Raw genomic sequence first — 22751 nt, 5'->3', positions numbered from 1 at the left:
GATCTATAAGCAATGATAGATTTGCATGATTTTGAAAATAAAATTTTATTTATTAACTTGTTAATTGTAGAATGCTCTTAATTCAGCTGAATTTGTTAAATTTATTTCTAAAGATAATTTCTTTTCTGTGATAACTTGTTACATAATATATACAGGCTGTAGGCACTTACATCCATCCATTTCCTTATCCAAAGATGAGTTTTAGTGGCAGCCTAAGCTGATCTTCTGGCCTCCTCCTGGGAGTGTCCTGAAAAAAAAAAAAAAACACTCCGAGGAGAGGCACAGGGATGACCTCCTCATCAGATGCCTGAACCACTTCAGCCAGCTTCCTTCAATGTGAACTAGCAGCAACTCTGCTCTAAGCTCCCTTTAGATCAGCGGTCCCCAACCTTTTTTGTGCCACGGACCGGTTTATGCCCGACAATATTTTCATGGACCGGCCTTTAAGGTGTCGCGGATAAATACAACAAAATAAAACTAGTACCGGTACCGAAAAAAAGAAGATTTATTCATAACACACGTGAAAAGACCCAGGAAAACAGAGTTAACGATAAAAACGATAACAAAATAACGCTGAAAACCGATAAAAACCCTGAAAACCAGACATTTCAAGGTTCAAGGTTCAAGGTTCTTTATTTGTCACATGCATAGTTATACAAGTATAACACATAGTGAAATGTAGCCTGACATGCTCCTCGACATGTGCAAAAATGGGAGGGTAGAGGAAGAACATTATATATATATATATAGTATATACATTGGGTGAATGTGCAGTAAGAGCAGCAAGCAGGTGAATTCTGTACATTAATATGAATAGACATCTGACTATTTTACAGAATAGACAATATACACATATTTAAAATTAAAGGAATTGAAATGTACATTGTGCCTTGGTTTAGTGTCTGGAAGAGTCCTGTCTCAGTCAATTATAGATGATGTGAGAGGGCGGGTGTGTGTGTTTAGGGCCCGGATGGCTTGGGGATAGAAGCTCCTCTTGAGTCTCTCTGTCCTTGCCCGGAAGATGCGGAACCTTCTACCAGATTGCAGAAGTTGGAACAGTTTGTTGCCAGGATGGGACGGGTCCTTCAGTATCTGCGCTGCTCTAGTCCGGCATCTCCTGGTGTAGGTGTCCTGAAGCGGGGGGAGAGCATCCTGCAGCAGCGTTCTGCTGTACGGATCACTCTCTGGAGAGCTTTTTGGTCCTTCACACAGCTGTTCCCAAACCACGATGCCATGTTCTGTGTGAGGATGCTCTCCACAGCGCCTGTATAGAAAATCCTGAGGATCTTTGGAGAGACCCTGAACTTCCTCAGTTGTCGTAGGTGATACAGGAGCTGCCTAGCCTTTTTGGTCTGGACCTGAATGTGGTCAGACCATGTCAGGTCTGAGGAGATGTGGACACCAAGATACTTGAAGGACTGCACCCTCTCCACTGGAGCTCCATTGATGATAATGGGCTTGTAGTCTCTGTGCTGACTCCTTCTGAAGTCCACCACCAGCTCCTTGGTCTTGCCGACGTTCAGCTGGAGGTGGTTGTCCTGGCACCATGATGCCAGATTCTTCACTTCGTCCATGTAGGCCACCTCATCGTTGTTGGAGATGGCACCCAACACCACTGTGTCGTCAGCAAACTTCACAATGGTGTTGGAGCCATGGGTGGCCACACAGTCTGAAGTGTAGAGGGAGTAGAGCAGTGGCGAGAGGACACATCCCTGAGGTGCTCCTGTGTTGATGGTGATTCTGTTAGAGACGCATCTACCCACCCTCACCACCTGAGTTCTGCCAGTGAGGAAGTCCAACACCCATGCACACAGACGGCTGTTGAGTCCCCGATCCCTGAGCTTTGTGAACAGTCTGCAGGTCACTATTGTGTTAAACGCTGAACTGTAATCAACAAACAGCATTCTCACATAGTTACCCTGTTTCTTGTCCTGTGGCTGAGTGGCAGCTTCGTGGCTGAGGGTGGTGTGCAGGATGTGGGCGATGGCGTCCTCTGTGGATCTGTTGGATCGGTAGGCGAACTGCAGCAGATCTGTGGTGTCTGGGATGGAAGAGGAGATGATATTCTCTCAAACACCTTCATTACTACCGAGGTCAGTGCAACTGGCCGGTAATCGTTCAGGGATGAGGGTTTGCTGTTCTTGGGCACAGGGATGATGGTGGATCTTTTGAAGCATGTGCGGACCACAGACTTCGCCAGGGACTCGTTGAAGATGTAAGTGAACACACCTGCTAGCTGGTCAGCACAGCAGCGCAGCAGACTGCCGGTGATGCTGTCTGGCCCCGCCGCTTTCCTTGTGTTCACTCTCCTCAATGCCGCTCGGACGTCATGCTCCGCGATGCTGGTCACTGGTCTCTTGCTGATGACGTCACTGTTCTCGGTAGTCAGGCGGTAGATAGCATTAGCCGCCTGGCTAACCTCGAAATGGGCGTATAGCTGATTCAGCTCGTTGGTGAATGCAGAGTCGGCGTTGATCGGCGCAGTGTCCCTGGCTTTGTAGTCGGTAATGGTGCGTAGTCCGTGCCACATACTCTGTGTGTCGCCCTGGTGGAAGCGGGACTCCACACGTTCCAGGTACCGGCGTTTGGCATCTCTCACCGCGCGCCGCATGCCGTATGAGGCCGCTTTGTAGGCGCTCATATCGCCAGTGGTGAGACCCGTGTTGTAGGTGCCGGTCCTGGCGTTTACTGCAGTGCGGCTCGATCTGTCCATCCACGGTTTCTGGTTTGGGAATGTGGTGACTCTCGCAGTGGGGATAATCTCCTCCGCTAGCATATTGACGAAGCATACTGCTACTTCCGTAAACTCGTTGATGTCGACTGCGCATGCTCTGAACATGTCCCAGTCGACGTTGTTGAGTGCGTCCTGTAGCGTAGCTTCTGATTGGGCAGGCCACCGTTTTACCTCCCTCGTGGTTACCTCTTCCCCCCGTATGTTTTGTTTATACTGGGGAATGAGGAAGATGGCGTTGTGGTCAGACTTCCCAAAAGCCGGGTGTGAGATAGCTTTGTAGCCCTGCTTGTATGGCGTGTAGCAGTGATCCAAAATTCGATCCCCCTTCGTTGGACACGAGACATGCTGGTAAAAGTTTGGCATGACTTGTCTGAGGTTCGCTTTATTAAAGTCTCCTGCTACAATGAGGGCTGCGCCCAGGTCCTTGTTTTGAAGCGAAATCAGCACATCATGTAATTCGGACAAAGCCATACCTGTGTCCGCTTGGGGTGGGATGTAGACCACCGTGGCGATGACCGAGGTGAACTCATGGGGCAGATAGAAAGGGCGGCACTTAATGCTCAGGAACTCCAGATGTGGCGAGCAGCCGCTGGAAAGCCCGGCATCACACCACTTTCTGTTTACCATGAAACACACTCCTCCACCTTTGGTTTTGTTCGACTCTGCCGTTCTGTCCACGCGGAGCACAAAGAATGAATCCGACGGAGTTACGGCCTGGTCCGGCACGGTGGGGGTCAGCCATGTCTCCGTGAAGCACAGAATGTTGCAGTCCCTCATGTCACGTTGGAAGGTGACTATTGCTCTTAGATCATCGAGCTTGTTCTCCATGGATTGGCCAGTAGGATACTGGGCAGTGGTGCGCGACGCGCCTGCTGTCTCAGTTTGTTCCTAATGCCAGCGCGTTTCCCCCGGCGCTTCTTTGTTCTACGCCTCGGATGAGTGGCCAGTCCTTTGTTGTTCTCCGCGCCGCGTAGAATCTCTGGCGGCCAGGATGGGTCGGGTTTAAAAGTGTCCAAGATTAGATGTGCAACCTTGTCACCAATATTTACAAGTGATCTGCCATCGTATACTATAAGACTAGAGGATTTTGGGATGTAAACCAGAGCAAAAAATAAGTAAAAAACAAGAAAAGTGGATAGTCGGAGCGTCTGGACGTGGCCGCGCCATCTTGGTTGGAGTGAGCTCATACCTGAGCCTCAACTCTCGCGGCCCGGTACCAATCGACTCACGGACTGGTACCGGTCCGAGGCCCTGGGGTTGGGGACCACTGCTTTAGATGTTTGAGGTCTTCATCATTCCTTTCTTAAATGGATCCCAGCCACCTTAGAGAGGAAACTTATTTTTATTGCTTGTATCTGCAACACTATTCTTCAGAGCACTAGCTACAGAGCTTGCCCAAAGGTGTGGGTAAAGTGCTTTCTGGCTCAGCTCTCTCTTTACCGCAGTGGTCAATTGCAACACCAGAGCAACCAGTCTGCCAATCCTGCTCCTCCTCTTCTTTTATGAGCAAAACCATAAGATACTTCAAATCACTCGCTTGGGAAGGCAACTATCCCCCAACCCAAAGGGTCCTTTTTTGGCAGAGAACCATGGCCTTAGACTTGGAGGTGCTCAAGATGTTTGAATGACACCAAGAAAATTACTTTCAATTCTACAATTGAATCTGAAGTTTTACAAAATGGACACCCCCCACCGTGTGGATACTTCTTTAAGACACTCTGGTTCGCCCGGCCATACCCCACAGCTCACGTATAAAACAGCTGTGCAGACGTGACACCGGTGATCATTTGATCTCCACTTGTGTTGTGTGTTTGTGAGTGCCTTGAGAGTGCTGTATGTATGTGCATCCATCAGGAACCTGTTTTGGCAGCCTCCGTGGGCGCTGCCTCTCCTCTGGTATTCCCCGGGTATTCCCCGGTATTCCCCTGATATTCCCTGGTATTTCCTTGGTATGCCCTGTTATCCCTTAGCTTGCCCTTATCTTTCCCCTTGGTTGGTCTCCCCTCCCTGGCTTATCGCCTTGAAAAATAGTCTTATGTGCCAGTCGGACCACGCTGTGCGGCTGCCGGCTAGCGAGTAGCTCGGCTACGGTGAGCAAACACAGCAGGGAACACGGCCTCAGCGTTCAAGCATACGCTGTCGCCTGGGCACTGTGCAGCTCGGCTGCGATGTATGTAAACACAGAAGGGATATGGCTTCAGTGTTCCAAGCATTCGCTGTCGGCCTGCTTAACACTGTGGGAAAACACGAAATTAAGTGGCGAACCATCCTACCTTTATGAATATTAGCTAGAAGCATACTTTAAAGGCTACAATTAAGTGGCAAATCATCCTACCTCTGTTAATAAGAGCTAGAAACATGGTCTGACAGATAAAATGAAGTGCCAAACCATGCTACCTTTGTGACTGTTACCTACAAGCATACTTTAACGGGTAAAATGAAGTGGCAAACCGTCCAGTACGGTGGCCCTGAGAGGCCAAACGGACTGCAACTTCAGAAAACACTTGCAAAAAGAAAAATGCTGCAAAAAGGAAAACGCTGCAAAAAGAAAGACGCTGCACTGCAACTTCAAGAAAAACGCTACACTGCAAAAAGAAAAATGCTGCAAAAAGAAAAACGCTGCAAAAAGAAAAGCGCTGCAAAAGCACACAAAGCACAACGGAAATAGGAAAAAAGACAACGGAAATGTTCCTGGGGAGACAATAACCCGACGGACCAGTTGCACGAACCAAAACATGCTAACCAGTGCGCTAGGACTGGGACACACTTCAAAGAAGTGGAGGAGAGGTAAATGTGTTGTAATCTCATGATTCTAATAATACTACAGATATGTTTGCAGTGTTTGGGAGTAACGAAATACATGTAACACTGTCACGTATTTAAAATACGAGTAACTGTATTCCGTTAAAGTTACTGTGTAAATAGGTGGTATTCAGAATACAGTTTTTTTGTTGAAATAAATAGATTACACATCATTATTTTCCTATTTCGTATGTTAGGCTATGCCCTTTCTATTTTTTGTTAATTCCACTCTGGTGGAAACCCAAACAAAACAAGCATTAAGAGGCTCTAATGCCTGTGTCTCAGTTTCGCGGCCCATGCCACCTCTACTTGCGGCAGTATAATGACATGACAAAATATTTTCAATAATTATTGTTCAAAAAATTATTTAATATTAAGGCAATAGGCAGAGTATTACAGGCATAGCGATAAAGGATGTGCCCTCATGTAGTCATGTATTTTTCTAAACGCTCTGGAACAGCATCCTTCACTCTTCTTCTCATTCATGTGCTACAATGAGACCAGGCTGACAGCTGATCTTCTTGAGAACATCTTCCATGTGCAATTTGGTCCACCTGGCAGCTCTAGGCGTCAAGAGGAGACGAGTACTAAGCTACTGGCAAGACTATCTGCTTTCTGTAGAAGGTATTAAATTTGGTTGAAAATGTTGAAATGAGTACATTTATGTCAGCAAAGTGTAATGGCACCTTTTTCCTGTTTATTATCATTAGAAATAACTTTTATTCTCTTTACATTTTCAGAGAGAAATGGAAGTCTGTCTCTTGAAGACATCCTTATGTTTGCAACTGGACTGAGAGAAATTCCTCCTGCAGCAATTCAGCCAAAGCCACAACTTCTTTTCCAGACCACTTCACGCTTCCTTGTAGTAGATGTCTGTGCAAATACTATCAAAATCCCAGTGCTACACAGTTATGAGGACTTCCAAGAAGCCATAGATTATGGCATCCAGAACTCTCCTGGGTTTGGGCTTCCCTAAGGTCCAAGTCCTTTTGCTTTTAAGCCACATTTATGGTTTTAGCAAACAGTTGAAGTTTGTGATTTTAAACTCTGAATTTTTTTTTCTAATAATTTATAATTTGTGTAAATCACATAAAGTTTAATGCATCGCAGAAAGTTCAATCAGGTTTTGGAATTTCAAAAGCATAGTATCATAGTGGGACAGTTGAACAAGTTAGACATATTTCACTGTATTAAGAAATTGCCAATGTAACAAAATGAAACATTTCTGAAGTATTCTAATGTACTGAGACACGCTAGTATAATAACACAGGGAAAAAAATCTGATAAATTCAGTTAAAAGGCTTTATTTAATCAAACACTTCTGTGTTTGATTACATTTTTTTGTAAGATATGCAAGTTGTTCTTGGAGTTAAAAAAAGAAATAGGAAAAACCCACATAAATACAGGTCTCGCTGAATGCTTTTGTAAACCTTTGTTTGTAAAACAGATCTCCAAATTAATCAACGTGTTTGTTACAACACCTAATTAAAAGGAACAAGTTATTTTGTACAGTATGGTCTTTTGATTTCTTCAGGTCGAAAGCGTACACACTGAAAAGTTGACGGTAGTGAAACTATTTATATAAAAACTATGGTACTATTTTTTTTCAATACTCATTAAAGTTGGTTTGTGACTTTAATGAGTATTGAAAGTGTCAGTGGTAATTGTACCCACATCTAGCAGATGATTTTACATTGACTTCTAAAGTCCAGTCATATTTTTGAGTGTTATATAATTTTCAACTGCAGTAGTCCAGTTGACTGGTCGAGGGAGCTCACTCTGTCTTTCCAAGTTTGTGAAATGAACCTGGAGATTGTCGTCCCCACATAGACTGTACTGAGCAGGTAGAATGTCATCAAACTGGTGCAGGATGTCTTGAGGCACTTGGAATCCACACTCTCTTCCACCATACCTTAGGTCAGTCAGAAAAATGAACAAATTCAGTCACTTCTCCAGGTACTATCCTTCAAGGTTACAGCAAAAGCGCAAAGTCAATCTTATAATTAAAAGTCAGTTCTGGAAATTGTGATTTTAAAGAATCTTAATTATGCATATATCTACATTTGTCATTTTTAGCCAAGATGTGATCCAAAGTTAAAATATGATTGTCTAACTTTTTTTTTTTTGGAAAAAAAAATAAAAATAAAACGTATGTGCATGAAGTCAGAGAACAGAACTAATGGCAAAACACAAGTGGCAGCTTTAATTTCTATTCAGCAAAAAGGTGAAAACAACAAAAAATACTATTCAATTGCAAAAGTGTGTGTAATACCTGCTGTGAGTAACAGTTAGGGCAAATTGTTAAACCTAAATGGCATACTGCTTACTTAACTCAAGTGGTTAGGTCAAGAAAGAAAAGAGTGCACATAAGGGATGGACTGTTCCTGAACCATTTTATAAATGAACAACAGGTTTAATAACAGCAAGCTGGACAGGTATCCTGCACATACAATACACTATACTGAGGAAGAAAAATTTTAGTAAAACTATGAAATAAAATACATGGACTAAATACATACCTATGAGGCAGGTGATACATGGCTTCTGGTTTACCAGATGGACAACAAGATTGGCGCACAGGTCAGATGGTGCGAGTGTTCCAGAGATCTCTGTACTCGTCAAGCTCTTTTTGCAAGACATTGAGGAAGACATATCGTAGAAGGCATTTATGTTCATGACTGCCGTTGAAAAGATGCCTCTCCCTCAGGTCACTGAAGAGTTCAATCCAGAACTGAGTTCTAATGGTGGAATGACAAGGCATATAAAATTTAATAACACAAGTAATTCAATGTAATTGTCCTCTTTTAAAAAAAAGTCGTAATCTTAAGAATATTGAAATGTGCGCAATTTCGTTCAAAGAAAAGCTTATTCACATGTTCTGAAGTGTTTCATCAATGCACTGCAGGAAAAAAAAAGCAACTTCACACAAATAACAAAATTTAACAAAATGATTAATCCTTCTGTTATTCCTACATTTGGCGGTTGAACTTAAGAAAAGTTGTAATATACAGGTCTGTCCATATAAATGTACTATTTTGTTTCTCCATGAACACTGAAGCTGTTATCACTTGTTAGATACCACACAGAAATCCAAAAGCTAGTGAAAACATCAGTATTTTTTTTTTGGCACACAAAGTCGAAGAAATGTCTGAAACGAATGACCTCCTCTAACAAATTTCTGTCATGTTGGATCAATGTTCTTATATTACTCATATTACAGTTCTCAAATTTGAAGAAACCCTTGTTCTTTTATTTATATGACTCCCTACAGGTAAACTATTTGATCTAGATGTTAGTTTGGTACTACGTAGGCACACAAATTTGAATACATTTTACTCAGTTTTAAATACATCAATCTTTACTGATGCCATTGCCTCTAGGATTCATAATAATTTATTAAAATGTTGAATGTCAGTTTGTTTGTTGTTTTTTATAGTTCCTTTTTAGGACTTTTGTGGAATGTCTGAGTAGGATTTTCTTTTTGAGTGAGTTGTTTTAATACAAACAAATGTCACTGGTATACCAAACCATTTATTATATTTTTTGAAGCAGTTGTGCATCACATGAGAAAAATGTGTAGGTGACTATGTTTTTCTTTGTTTGTGACTGTAATTTAATATTTGAGTATAAAACCCCACCCACAAAAAAAAGTATATCGCTGACCACGAAACACCTTCAGAACCATTCAATTTTAGTTTCAGAATATATTTTAAAAGCCATGTACCTTTGCTTTCTGAACGAAGACCACCAACTTTCAATCCGTTGATTTGTAGTTGAGGTACCATACATATGACTGTGGGCTCCTGCAAGTTCATCTCCATGGTCTGATCTTAAAGCACAGTGAATGGCTGCCATTGTGCCATTTTCTGTGCCACAGTCTGTACGAAGGCATGCTGGAAGTTGACCAAACCGTGACAAGCACTCCATATAATATTTTGCAATGATACCTGGGTCATTATTTGAGCTGCCACAGCTGAGCCACATAACTTTCCTTGAAAATCCATCGACACATGCACTAATAGAAACACCAAAGGGCTTCAGCTTATCATAACCATCCACATGCCACACTTGATTTGGTCCTTCTGAAAAATATCCTCTTCGAACAAACCTGCGTTTACAGCGACGCTTAACACCATATGGATCTAGTCTTGAGAGTATGTGCATTACATCATTTCTTTTAACTTTCAGATTATACTTTTGTCGCAGTGTCTGATACATGGATCTGTAACCCAGAAGCTGACCTGAGCCTCTCAGTTCTTGTGTAACAGTGGAAATGACAATGTCAGTGGGAGTAAAGTCTGTCCTTCTAGTCATTCCAGCATCTTTTAGCCTCCTCTTTAATGTTCTCAGACTCATACAAATATTATGCTTGTTTTCAAGAAAATCCAGGATCACTTCATATGTATGGCCCTCAGAGAAATACTTATTGATGATGTCTGTGACTGAGACTGGGCCTAAGGTTGAAGAGAAAACATGAAAAGATAATTACGACCGCAGGAATCCACAAATGCACTTAATAAGTGTTTTTAAAAAAAATACCACATCTGAAACAAGTCTCAATAAACATGACTCAAGTATTTAATCTTCTTGATGTGTGCTTAAATAAAGGCCAGCAAAAGCTCAAAGAACATGGACCAGGATTCAGGACTTATCACTCTCATTAAGACCTCTATGCTGACAACTCAAAATGAGCAAAATTAGAGAAGTTAGAAGAATTTCGTCACTGTGTACATATGCCCTATTAAGTCATAAACTAGTTTTTAAAATTATGCCGTAGAACCGGTGGCAGGCTTAAACCAGAATACAGTTCTTAGTACCTACCAGTTCATGCCTTTGCATTTGTTCTCGAGTTTAAAAAAGCTTCATTTCTAAGGCTACATTAAACATTATCTTTGTTAGAATTATCTTTGAATATATATTCCAGATATCTGTAGTATTATTAGAATCATGAGATTACAACATATTTACCTCTCCTCCACTTCTTTGAAGTGTCTCCCAGTCCTAGCGCACTGGTTAGCATGTTTTGGTTCGTGCAACTGGTCCGTCGGGTTATTGTCTCCCCAGGAACATTTCCGTTGTCTTTTTTCCTATTTCCGTTGTGCTTTGTGTGCTTTTGCAGCGCTTTTCTTTTTGCAGCGTTTTTCTTTTTGCAGCATTTTTCTTTTTGCAGTGCAGCGTTTTTCTTGAAATTGCAGTGCAGCGTCTTTCTTTTTGTAGCGTTTTTCTTTTTGCAGTGCAGCGTTTTTCTCGAAGTTGCAGTGCAGCGTGGAAGGGGAATTCCGGTTGCGGCTAGTGCCGGCTACCTGTTAGCACTTCCTGGTTAGCGTGTGGCCCCGCCCCCTTGCTTGGTAGCAGAAGTATGGCAGCCCACACATCCCAAACATGTCTGTGTATGGCATTTTTGCCTTTTGACGATAGGAACGAGTAGTGTTGCTGTGCCTGGGCGAAAAGGGAAAAATAAATAACTACATGATAGCAGCCCATAGCATGCTGGCTAGAGAAGCTGACACTTGCACGGACTGCTTTGTTGCCAACACGAACTAGGCAGACCGTGCTTGGTTTTCTGAAAGCATTTAACTGGCCCACCCCTCCCCCATCTCATGCCTCCAAAAAATGCCTGCCACTGCTGTGGACACCAGATAGGCAGGCCATGGGCTGGGTCCCCTCCCACACCTGTTGCTGATTCACTGCTGGCCCCTCCCACAGCATCCCTCCCATGGCTCCACCTCTGTGAGGCCTGGGCCGGTGTTGGTTGACTATCAGGTGGTGGATGTTGAAGAAGCTTCCATCCTCTCCTCCGGTGTTGCCGCCCTGTCCCTGGGCTGCCCCTTGCTGGTCCCCGTGCACAGTGTCGGGTGAGATGGGTCCCTTCAGCTCTTGATTGAAGCATCACAGGTGTGGGAACTAGCCCTTCCTGCGGTCCTGTCTAGTAGAGTGGACCTCAAGGTTGATGTCACGCAGCCTCACCGCCTCCCATCTCAGGTGCCGTTGCTGCCTGATTGGTCTGGTGGCAGGCGATTGAGTGCCATTCCTCCCTTCGGGCCTTCCCTGGGCAGGGTGGCATGCCCTAACAGGGGCGTAAGGGTTACTTATGCCCTGATGGCGGCCATATTGTCACTCCCTCTGTAGGGATGAAGCTTGACATGTCAACTGCAGGCAGTCTGGGGACACAGAGAGCCCTCCCCCATCCTGTGCCTCTCAGGCTAAAGTGAGGATGATGGCTGCATGGCCCCGCCTCTGTGAGGCCTGGGCTGGTGGAGGTTGATTATCGTGAGGTGGATGTTGAAGAAACTTCTATCCCCTCTGGCTGCCACTGGAGTGGGGCCCGGACGGGTGAACCCATGTCTGGGTCGCCTGATTCCGGGCCCCTCCCACAGCATTCCCTCCCATGGCCCCGCCTCTGTGAGCCCTGGGCTGGTGGATGTTGATTGTCAGGAGGTTGATGTTTATGACGCTTGGCTCGGGTCAGACGACCAGGGTTGCCTGATGGAACTGCATGTCTACCCTGGGGCCACCTCGCTGTGCTGAGGGGCCTATGCAGGCGTGTGGAGATGGCCGTGTTCAGGTGAGGCGGGGAGGACTCGGAGCCTGGGCTCAGCTGTCCTCAAGCCGCCCTCCTCCCTCCTGACATCCTTTGAATTGGGCTTAGTGGCCAGCACTGCTGCAGGCTGCGTTCCCCTGGCATATTGCCCACGCTTCGCCGGTTTATACACCAGTTATGCCTCGCTGACGCCTCGGCCAGCGGTTAACAATTCTCCAGCCTGCAGCGCTGGCTCTCTGTCTGGCAGATTGCCCAAATGTTGCAGGTCTACGTGGCTGGCAGGGCCTGCTCAGTGAGCTGACACCCTCGGTGAGTCACCTCCCTGGCTGCACTGCAGCTGCAGGCTGTCTTCCCTTGGCGTGTTGCCCGCATTCACAGCTTGCGCGCCAGTTGGACCTCACTGCGGCGAGTGAGCATTCTCCAGCCTATTTTAGCCGGGTTCTTTCTGGCATATCAGCTGCTGCAGCTACTGGCTGTGTTCCCCTGGCGTATTGCCCGCATTCGCCGGTTTACTCCCCAGCTGGACCTCGCAGTGTCTGATTCTTCAGCTGGCGAGTGAGTGTTCTCCAGCCTGGAGCATTGTGCATGAGTGTCTCGTTCTCAAAGTTCACTCTTGTTGCTCCCCTGTCTGCGGACAGTGCTAGCGACCGCTTGGCCCCTGGGTGGACCTTCGGGTTAAGTCCCCGCTTGGCCTTCAGCGGGCTAGACTGCCAGGGGGCAGTTTGATCTGTCTGATACATCAGCCAGCAAGTGAGTGTTCTCCAGCATGCAGCGCTGGCTCTCTGTCTAGTGCATTGCCCCTGTGTCGCGGGTCACATGGCCACCAGGTGCCCGCTCAGTGAGCTGACACTTCCCAACTGACCGCAAGTGTCTCGTCAGGCCCACTCTTGCTGGCCCCCTGGTTGCGTACAGCGCAGAGTGTCTGCTATACCCTGGTGATGAACCTTGGGTTGCTCCCCTCTTGGGCCCTCAGTGGCCTGAGCCACCAGCCCCTCCCCTGTCGTGGATGGTGCAGGTCGGCCGCTCTGCTCCTGGGACAGGCCCTGGGCCTTAACCTACCTCGGCCATCCATTGAGTGGCCGAGCTGCTGCGGCAGGCTCTCTTTCCCTGGCACTGTGTCACTGCCTAGTGCTAGGCGGGGATCTGTTATGACTCGGCTTCTCCAGCAGGCGGCTTCGACTTCCCGTCTGGAGCATTGTCCGCATATCGCGGGTTCCTGTCTCGGCGATAGCCAGCTGCTGTGCTTGAGTGGCTTGGTAGGCTGTGCTCCCCTGGCGTATTGCTCACGTTCGCTGGCTTACACGCCAGGCGGACCTCGCTGTGACGAGTGAGACTTCTGCAGCCTAGTGTAGCCATTGTTCTGTCTGGCGTGTTGCCCGCAGTGCGCGGTTCACACGACCAGCGGGTGGGGCAGCTTCTCGGCTCTGACTCCAGCAGCAGTGCGTATTGCCCATGCTTCCCCGGTTTACGCGCCAGCCGGACCTCGCTGTGTCTGATGGTCAGCCAGCGAGTGAGTGTTTTTTCAGCCTGTAGCGCCAGGCTCCCTGCAGGCGGTTTGCCGGTTACACGGTAGCTGTACCTCGCTGTGTCTGATACACCAGCCAGTGAGTGTGTTGCGTTCCAGCCTGTGGCGCCAGCTTTGCATGAGTGTCTCGTCCCTGAGTTCACTCTTGCGGCTCCCCTGTCTACGGATGGATGCTTGGCCCTGGGGCGACCTGCGACTCGCGTCCCTGGCTTGGCCCTCCGCTCTGGCAGCTGCTGTGTTCCCCTGCCGTGTTGCCTGCATTCGCCGGCTTACGTGCCAGTCGGACCTTGCTGTGTCTGATATGTCAGCCAGCGAGTGTGTGTTCTCCAGCTTCTTTAGCCAGTCTCTTCTGGGATATGAGCTCCTGTGGCTGCAGGCTGTGTTCCCCAGCGTCTAACCCTAACCCTTTGTGTCTGACCTCGAGTGTCTCGTTTACGAGTTCACTCTTGAGGCTTCACTTCGCCGGCCGTCGGACCTTGCTGTGGCGAGTGAGAGTTCTCCAGCCTGTAGCGCCGACTCTCTTGGTTCTCTTCGAGAGAGATTATCTCTCCACCATCAGGCCGCACGGAAATGCGTTCCGATCAAATTATTACCGGTGTCACGTCTGCACAGCTGCTTTATATGTGAGCTGTGGGGCGTGGCCAGGCGAGACGGACTGTCTTAAAGAAGTATCCACACGCCACGGTGCATGGTTCAAGTGCACTGCAGACCATTTCCTGTGTATCATTCCTCCTCAGTCACTTTGCAATCCCATCTGTGTCCCTAAATTGGATAAGTGGAAGAAGATGGATGGATGGAAGTTCCACAGGTTTTGTTAGTTGTCTAAAATTCTAAAGCAGTTACAGGAGGGTGTTTTAGCCTACTATAGACCAGTTTTCAGCATTTCTTTCAAAAATTGAATTATTGATTTGATCATTGATACAGGAACGGCTCTAATTGAAGCTTTTAATCAGGATTTAGACTTCATCATAGCACATCAATCCACCTGAAGGTGGAAGCAATCCCATTCAGCTTGTCCTGCAGCAGAACTGGGCTAATGATATTAAAAGCTGAACTGTAGACCACAATAAGTAGCTTGGCACAAGTTCCTGCACAGTCCAAATGTTGGATGAAGTGCAGTGCATTGATAGCACTTTCTGTTACAGCTCTGTAATAAAGGGATAATAGTAGGGTAACAAGGAAGAAATAAGAACATAATAATGTTCTTACCCATGGTAGTTTCTATGTAACAAGCAGGAAACAGAGCTACAAAATACAAAACTTCTTGTTTCCATTTGATAAGACATTAATAACCTATTAATGCTAACTTAAAAAACTGACCATTACCTGGAAAATTTCTCTGGTAGTTTCTATGTAATAAGCAGGAAACAGCTGCAAAATGCAAAACAGATTGTTTCTATGTAATAACCTATTAATAACCAGGTGATAACCTTTTAAAACACACTTAAAGAATTGTAATGAGTACCACAAAACACCTGTGGCGGTTTTCGGTAATAAGCAGGAATTTAAAACTATTGTCATGATGGGTAAAGTAAAGTAAAAGTAAGTAAAATTTTATTGATAAAATTTCAAGATAAAAATCACAAAGTGCTTGCTCATAGGGGGGTCATATGGATCATAAGGGAAGCATGAAAAATGTAAACAGAATTGGTAGAACTCCATAACTGACCATAGTGTGTGAAGAGGACTCTTCATTTTCATGGAAAAACTGGAGCCTATTAGATAGATATGATGCAAACCACTGCAGCGCAGTACGTGTAATACCTACAGCGTGCTCTAATCGCTCTAATAGAATATTATGGTCAACAGTATCGAACGCTGAAATGAGGTCTAGCAGGACAAGCACAGAGATAAGTCCACTGCCAGAGGCCATAAGAAGATCATTTGTAACTAGCGATGGGTATCGTTTAGGTTTTATCCGATACCGGTGCCAAACCGGTACTTTTGAAACAGTGCCGGTGCTTAAATGGTGCTCGAAGCGGTGCTTAAACAATGGAAAACACAAACTTTGTCCTAAAACCTCTCATGTTTAGCTGTTCTCTTTTTTGTAAAAAGATAACAATGTTAGCCTTTTCTTCAGCTATAGGCCATATATGGTTTCACTCTATCCAACAAGAAGACAGCCGCATGTAACTACGACGGTGTTTGCTAGTTCACCTTACGTGCATTAATGTAATAACGTGGTTAGCCTACTCAACGTAAATTACACACGAACAACATTAAGCTACTCACCCAGAGAAGAACGGCTGCTGCTGCCATCATCATCTGTCATCATTTCTGCTACACTGGCAGGGCTAGGGGCCAGGACTCTACTCTTTGGGTTCTTGGGGGATGTTGCTAACTCTGGGTCCGATAACTGGCACCACACCTGCAGTAGATGTGCACGGTGTGAGGTCTCGCAGCAAGCTATCAAATACGGTGCATTTCTAGTCTTTTAAAAAACGCTATGCATCGCCAGGTGTTTCATCAGAATCGAGGTCTTACCTCCTTTGCACAGTATCACAGTATCACCTTAAAGCACTTGTTGCAGGCTGCTGAGTTTGCATCTTTTGCTGTGAAGTACAGCCAGACTTTGACCGCTTCGCCTTGGGCATTTTTAATCTGTAGCTCTGCTCTAAAAGAACATACGTACCTGGGCCCGCCTACTATCCTCGGAAAGGTAAAATGATTGGCTACAATCCAAAGTGTATGACATCTCAGGAAAAAAAAAAAGCACCGAAATAAAGCACCGAAATGTGCGCTGCTTTTCGGTCTGGTTACTACCGTTTATGTCAGATACCGGTACCCATCCCTATTTGTAACTTTCACTAAAGGTTATCTCCCATCATCCGTTCTTACCACCTTCTACCGAGGGACTATCAAGAGCGTCCTGAGCAGTTGCATCACTGTCTGGTATGGTAACTGTAGCGTATCGGATCGCAATACCCTACAATGGATAATGAGAGCAGCTGAGAAGATCGTTGGAGCCTTTCTTCCCTCCATCATAGACATTTATAGCACCCACTCCTTCTGCAAAGCCACCAACACTGTGGAGGACCCCACACACCCCTCACACACACTCTTCACCCTGCTGCCTTCTGGAAAGAGGTACCAGACCATCCGGGCCCTCACTGCCAGACGATGGAACAGTTTGTTCCCCCAAGCCATCAGACTCCTGAACACTCAGTGCCTGGACTGAAACACACGCACAACTTCATACACGTCACTACCAAGCACTCGTCTGCAGTATCTCACACACACACACACACACACACACACACACACACACACACACTTACAGACACCAAGTTACTTTTGAACAATACTCAGCATTTTGGCCTGTGGTACACAGCAGATTTTTAGAGATAGGTTTATCATATTTCAGATTGAAGCATTAAATAATGCCAGGGCTTCTTTGAGCAGTTTTGTAGGAATGGGGTCTAACAGACATGTTGATGGTTTGGAGGAAGTAATTACTGAAATTAACTCAGAAAGATCAATTGGAGAAAAAGAGTCTAACTTAACATCAATGGTACTAAGAGTAGCTGTAGATAATATTACATCTGTGGGATGATTATTGGTAATTCTTTCTCTAATGATAAAAATGTTATTTGTGAAGAAGTTCATGAAGTCATTACTAGTTAACGTTAAAGGGATGGTTGGCTCAACAGAGCTCTGACTGTTTGTCAGCCTGGCTACAGAGCTGAAGAGAAACCTGGGGTTGTTCTTATTTTCTTCAATCAGTGATGAATAGTAAGATGTTCTGGCTTTGCGGAGGGCTTTCTTATAAAGCAGCAAACTATTTCTCCAGGCTAAATGATGATCCTCTAAATTTGTGACACGCCATTTCCTCTCCAGCTTACGAGTCATCTGCTTTAGGCTATGTGTTTGAGAATTATACCACGGAGTGAAGTGCTTCTGATTTGAGCTTTTAGTTTTCACCAGAGCTACAGTATCCAGAGTCGTGCGAAGTGACAAGATGATCGACCTCTGTTGGAGCAGCGTTCAGATAGCTGCTCTGCTCTATGTTGGTACAGGGCATTGAAGATGATAACAGTGGGTGGATTATATTCTTAAACTTAGTTACAGCGCTTTCAGAAAGACATCTACTTTGATAAAGTCTACTCTCCACCACTGTGTAATCAATTATTGTAAATGTAAATGTTATCAGGAAATGATCAGACAGGAGAGGGTTTTCAGGAAACACTGTTAAATGTTCAGTTTCTATGCCATATGTTAAAACAAGATCTAGAGTGTGATTAAAGTGGTGGGTGGGTTCTTTTACATTTTGAGAGAAACCAATTGAGTCTAATAACAGATTAAATGCCATGTTGAGGCTGTCATTTTTAGCATCATGATGTTAAAATCAGCCACAATAATTATTTTATCTGAGCTGAGCAGAGAAAAAGAAATCAGACAGAAACTCTGTGTAAGGCCCAGGTGGACGATAAATGATAACAAGTACAGCTGGGGTGGACGAGGCTAAGCATCAGGCTTTCAAATGAATTAAAATTCTGTCTGGGTCTTTCGTTGATTAATAGGCTCGTGTGAAAAATTGCTGCCACACCGCCCTCTCGGCCTGTGCTTCGTGATTTCTGGTAGTTAGAATGACTCAGGGGTGTTGATTCATTTAAACTAACATAATCATCCTGCTGCAACCAGGTTTCTGTAAGGCAGAGTAAATCGATTTGTTGATCAATTATTAAGTCATGTACTAACAGAGACTTGGAGGAGAGAGACCTAATATTTAATAATCCACATTTCACTGTTTTACTCTTTGGTTCAGATGTGGATACTGTATTGTTCTTTCTTTGTGATTGTTTATGTTTAAGTTGTTTGTTGCTGGTTTTTAGTTTGTTATTTGTCTGTTTGGGAGCTGACACAGTCTCTATGGAGATGGGGTTGGGGGGGTAGCAGGAGGAGAGAAGCTGCAGAGAGGCGTGTAAGACTGCAACTCTGCTTCCTGGTCCCAAATCTGGATAGTCATATTTTGGGGGGTTTAATAAATTTGTCCATATTTCTAGAAATGAGAGCTGCTCCATCCAAAGTGGGATGGATGCCGTCTCTCCTAACAAGACCAGGTTTCCTCCAGAAGGTTTGCCAATTATCTATGATGTCAGTGTGTGTGTGTGTGTGTGTGTGTGTGTGTGTGTGTGTGTGTGTGTGTGTGTGTGTTATTGGGGCATTAACCTGTAGACTGTCCTCTCACAAATTCACACTTGTTGCAGACTCTGTCATGATGCTTTCTCTTGTTTTCCTCCTCCACTGCTGTCTGGGCATTATCTATGTGTATGTCTCTTTGCATTACAGTCAAAAAATAAATAAAGTCCCCAGGAGCATCTTCCTTGGAGGGCTCAACCCGGGGTAGCGGTCATGGCCTATTAAGGGCTCTGTTGGCTCTTAGGTGACGGTTTCCTCGTGGCTGCGTGCAGCGGGGCTAAGGGAGGGTCTGTGCTGACGGACGTGGGTTACTGACCTGGCAGCCTGGCTGCCCCTGGGTGGGTCCGGGACGGGCGTGGGGTTCTGGAGGTGCTCCGTCTCTGGGCTGGGGCCCTGGCTGGGCCTTGGGGGCTTGGGTCCTGGTTGGTGTGTTGCCGGGGTTGTGGGCGGGTGGGTGTATGGGGGCCCAGCCCTGAGGAAGATCTCAGCCTGGGCGTCTATTGTCTTGTGTAGTCTGGAAGATGATTGGATGATGGGGTGGGTGTAGTTTTCTCTGTGGTGGGGTCGGGTGGGCTGTCCCGGGCTCTGTGGGGCCAGGCGGCACTGCCGAACTGGGCCCCGGTCCGGATGGGCCTGGGCCCCCTTTCCCTGGTGGGTTGCAGAGTAAGGGGGTGCCTACTGGGGTCAGTGGGGGTGCTGACCCTTCCTGGTCACTTGCCCCTCCCTTCCTCCCTCCCCATCTCCAGCTGCCTCCCTCTTCCCGCTCCACCACAACCACCCACACATGCAGGGCCTTGGGGTAGAGGTGTGTCACCAGGGTGCAGGGGAGGCTACCCCCCCCTGCCCCCTTCTGGCTGCCTCTGCCTCAATTTTATCCCACAACTTAGACATTCACATTACTCACACTCTCATTACACATACATATAGGATCTTGGGGGTGGGCACGCTACACGGAATCCAAAAGGCCATCAGGGTGTACACCCCACCCCTGGCGTCGTTGCCCACCTCTCAATTTTAAATATACGTAGACATTGAGGGCTAGCAGGAGGGGTTATGCGCTTACCTGCTGCTCTCTGGCAGGTAGCTCCATGCCCTCCTGGGTTTAAATGCACCTTAGAACACACATGCATCAACACTACATATGAGCGGGCGGAGGGAGGTTTGGAGTCTTCTCACACTCTCGTTCTCTGCGGCCTGTTGGAGTGGGGGGGCTAGGAGGAGGAGTTGGCCGTCAGATTGGGGTCTGGAGTGTGGGGCCTCCCTGCTGCTGCGGAGTCGGGGCGGTCTGCTTCTCCCCACCGCAGGGAAAAGGGTAACACCACCTGGGTCTGGGTGCAGTTCCCCCCTCCAGGGGCAAGGGTACCTAGACCCGGTTTGTAGAGTACGCTTGGGGAGTGTGATCGTGTGTACAGCGTCTCTTTATGTCTGTCTCCACGTTGGTTGAGTGTGGAGTAAGTGCATATGAGAGCATGAGGGTGGGAATGGATGTTTGCATATGTGTGTGCCTGTATGTCTGTGTCTATATGTCAGGTTGGGTATCAGACGCCACCTCTCTGGGGACATCTCAGGCCCTCCAAGGTATGGAGGCCTATCTCCCCCCACCACTTCCCCTGCCAGTGGCAGACGCCCTCAGACATCGGTGCGTTGGTGGTTCTTTGTGTCCGGGGATGGGCGTCCAGGTACTCACCGGCTCACTCCTTGGTGGCTGCTTGTTGGGGGCTGGAGCCTGGGGCTCGCTCGGGCCACTTCGGGGGTGGGGTGCCCTCGGCCTCTCGGCCTGGGGCTCGGTCACTCAGGCACAGCTGGCTGCCGGCGGAGCTCACGGGCGCGTCACTGCAACTCCCCCTGGCTTCTGCTCCGCGGCTGCTGAGTGAGCCCTCATCTGGGACTCTCCTCAGCTCTTTCTGGGACAGTGGCGCGGCTGCCCCTCTGTTGGTCTTCCTTGGTCTCTTGTGTTCTGGGGGCCTCTGGATGTCTGGAGTTTTGATCTCCTCCATACCTGCTTCATGCCCTGGAGGACGGGGCTGTGGCTCCCCCCACACCCTCTAGCAGATCATTACATGAAGGAACCTTTTAAATACAAGCGCGTCCATGCTCACAGGTGTACACACGGGTGATCACACCCACAAACTACAACATTTTTGGCTCCTACCTCAAAGCACACTGTGTTCTGTTGATCTTATGTGCTGCACAATAATGTTTAATATTTAGTATTTACTGTTATATTCCTATAGATCATCATGATGTTGTTTATTATGTTGCTCTTTTTTTTCTTCTGCTTGTTTTCTCTTTTTTCTTTCTCAACAGGTGATTGATAGATGTATTTTTTGTTTGCTTATTTTGTTGGTTTTTGTTTTTTGCCCTTTATCCCCGTCCCTCTTCCCCGCTGTTTTTCTTTCCCTCTTTCTTTTTCCCCAGCCAAATCTGTCCCGTATTTAGCAGGTTATAATAAAATAAAATAAAATAAAATAAACAATAAAAGGTGAATCAAATAGACCATTACGGCAAGGCTGGGATGGTCCATTTGGTAAAGTAAATTCGTTGGGCATCTTTCTTTGCCTTTAGACAATAATTCTGATGGCAAAAGAGCCAAACGGGACAGGCAAAAATAAATAAATAAATAGATAAAGTTCCTAACAAGCTCACACTCTGATGGCCACAATTCTCAGTTTGTTTCTAAATCTTGTCATGGGTGAAATCAGTCTTCTCCTTCGCAGTTTATTACAGGCAGAGTCAAAACATATACCAAGGCTACAAACACATTTGGAAAAGATAGTTGCAGGTTATGTTTCAACAAAATTTGTAGCATTGGACAATTTGGGTCATTTCATCAGCTAACTTCTGATCTAAATCAGATGGGTATGAAGCACACAGTCCATCAGCAAGTTCATATCTTGAGCCTCTATTTCTAGTAGAATCTTAAACTTTTCATCGGCGCTGCGGTATGTAGTCAACCTGCTTTCACTTTGTGCTTTGTAGATTATCTGCAAACACTTTTTGCGTCTTTCTCTGCTAAGGTTCATCTTTGTTTGAAAGGCACACACTGGGCCTTTCAAACAAATATCTTTGAAAGTGGTGACGAACAGCAGATAATTGATCCGTGTCCCTTTTAGAAACACACATACAATTAAACACAGACTGCTGTGAACCTCTAAACATGTCAGTGTAACAACAGAACGTACTCATATGCTTCTGTGTTCAGCTCTGGGAGTAGAGGCAAGCCAAACACTGTTCAGTAAAAGTATTTGGACTTTTTTTGTAATAAAAACTCCTCAAAGTCCACTGATTCAAACATAACTGAACACTAATTTCTACGTGAACTGCATGTGGGTTTAATCTGAGCCTATGCAATAAATAAATAATAATAAATTCACCGATGGCTCAGACCTGACTGAGTTCCTACATTACCTTCATGTTCAAATGCATCTACTCACCATTATTATTAAGTATCCACCAGGTGTCAGCATTAACCTAAACAGAAATGATTGAAGCCCTCGTCCTGAGTCCAACCCCAACACTGAAGATGATTTATAATTGTAACTTTACAGTTTGAACGGAAAAGAAAACACTGGGAGCCACAAATACTTTTTGACATGTAAAATGAAGATAACACTGTATATATAGTTTTTTACCTTTATCCTTTGTATAAGCAACTATAGTGTGTTGCTTATAAAATCCATGAAGTGCTACAGAGAAAATTATGTTTTATTGAAGTAATGAACACATTTTGAACTTCTTGAAAAAATTATAACAAAAAGGAAACAGTCCGAGTTGAAGGTCTCCTTCAAATGAAGGAAAAAGCTGAACTTAATTATCCATGTAGCAAACAAAAAATGCGATGAGCCGTCATCCTTATATTGCCTTTGGACTTGTAGAGCATGTAGCGGAGCCTTGACCTGAATTTTAAAAATAAATTGGAAAACAGCAAATATGTCACTAAACAATGAAAAATACATATTTGCAAAATATCTGCATCATTATTTATTTGACCTGGTTAATGGGACTTCTGC

The 22751-nt window shown here is 45.7% G+C and overlaps 2 long non-coding RNA genes across 2 annotated transcripts; one reads left to right on the top strand and one right to left on the bottom strand.

Annotated features, from left to right (window-relative positions):
• Positions 1 to 5387: 5387 nt before the first annotated feature.
• On the top strand, positions 5388 to 7119 carry LOC309713480. The gene is made up of 3 exons (XR_014278592.1): positions 5388 to 5521; positions 6041 to 6160; positions 6277 to 7119. It is a non-coding gene; the product is annotated as an uncharacterized lncRNA (long non-coding RNA).
• A 987-nt stretch (positions 7120 to 8106) lies between these two features.
• LOC309713462 lies at positions 8107 to 10866 on the bottom strand. Its single transcript, XR_014278588.1, has 3 exons — positions 10505 to 10866; positions 9261 to 9990; positions 8107 to 8274 (listed from the first exon to the last, which is right to left on the bottom strand). It is a non-coding gene; the product is annotated as an uncharacterized lncRNA (long non-coding RNA).
• Positions 10867 to 22751: the final 11885 nt, after the last annotated feature.

The sequence above is a fragment of the Aulonocara stuartgranti genome (assembly GCF_965226115.1).
Source record: "Aulonocara stuartgranti genome assembly, chromosome: 8".
In the NCBI taxonomy this organism is placed as follows: Eukaryota; Metazoa; Chordata; class Actinopteri; order Cichliformes; family Cichlidae; genus Aulonocara; species Aulonocara stuartgranti.
This window is presented reverse-complemented; position numbering and strand designations above follow the sequence as displayed.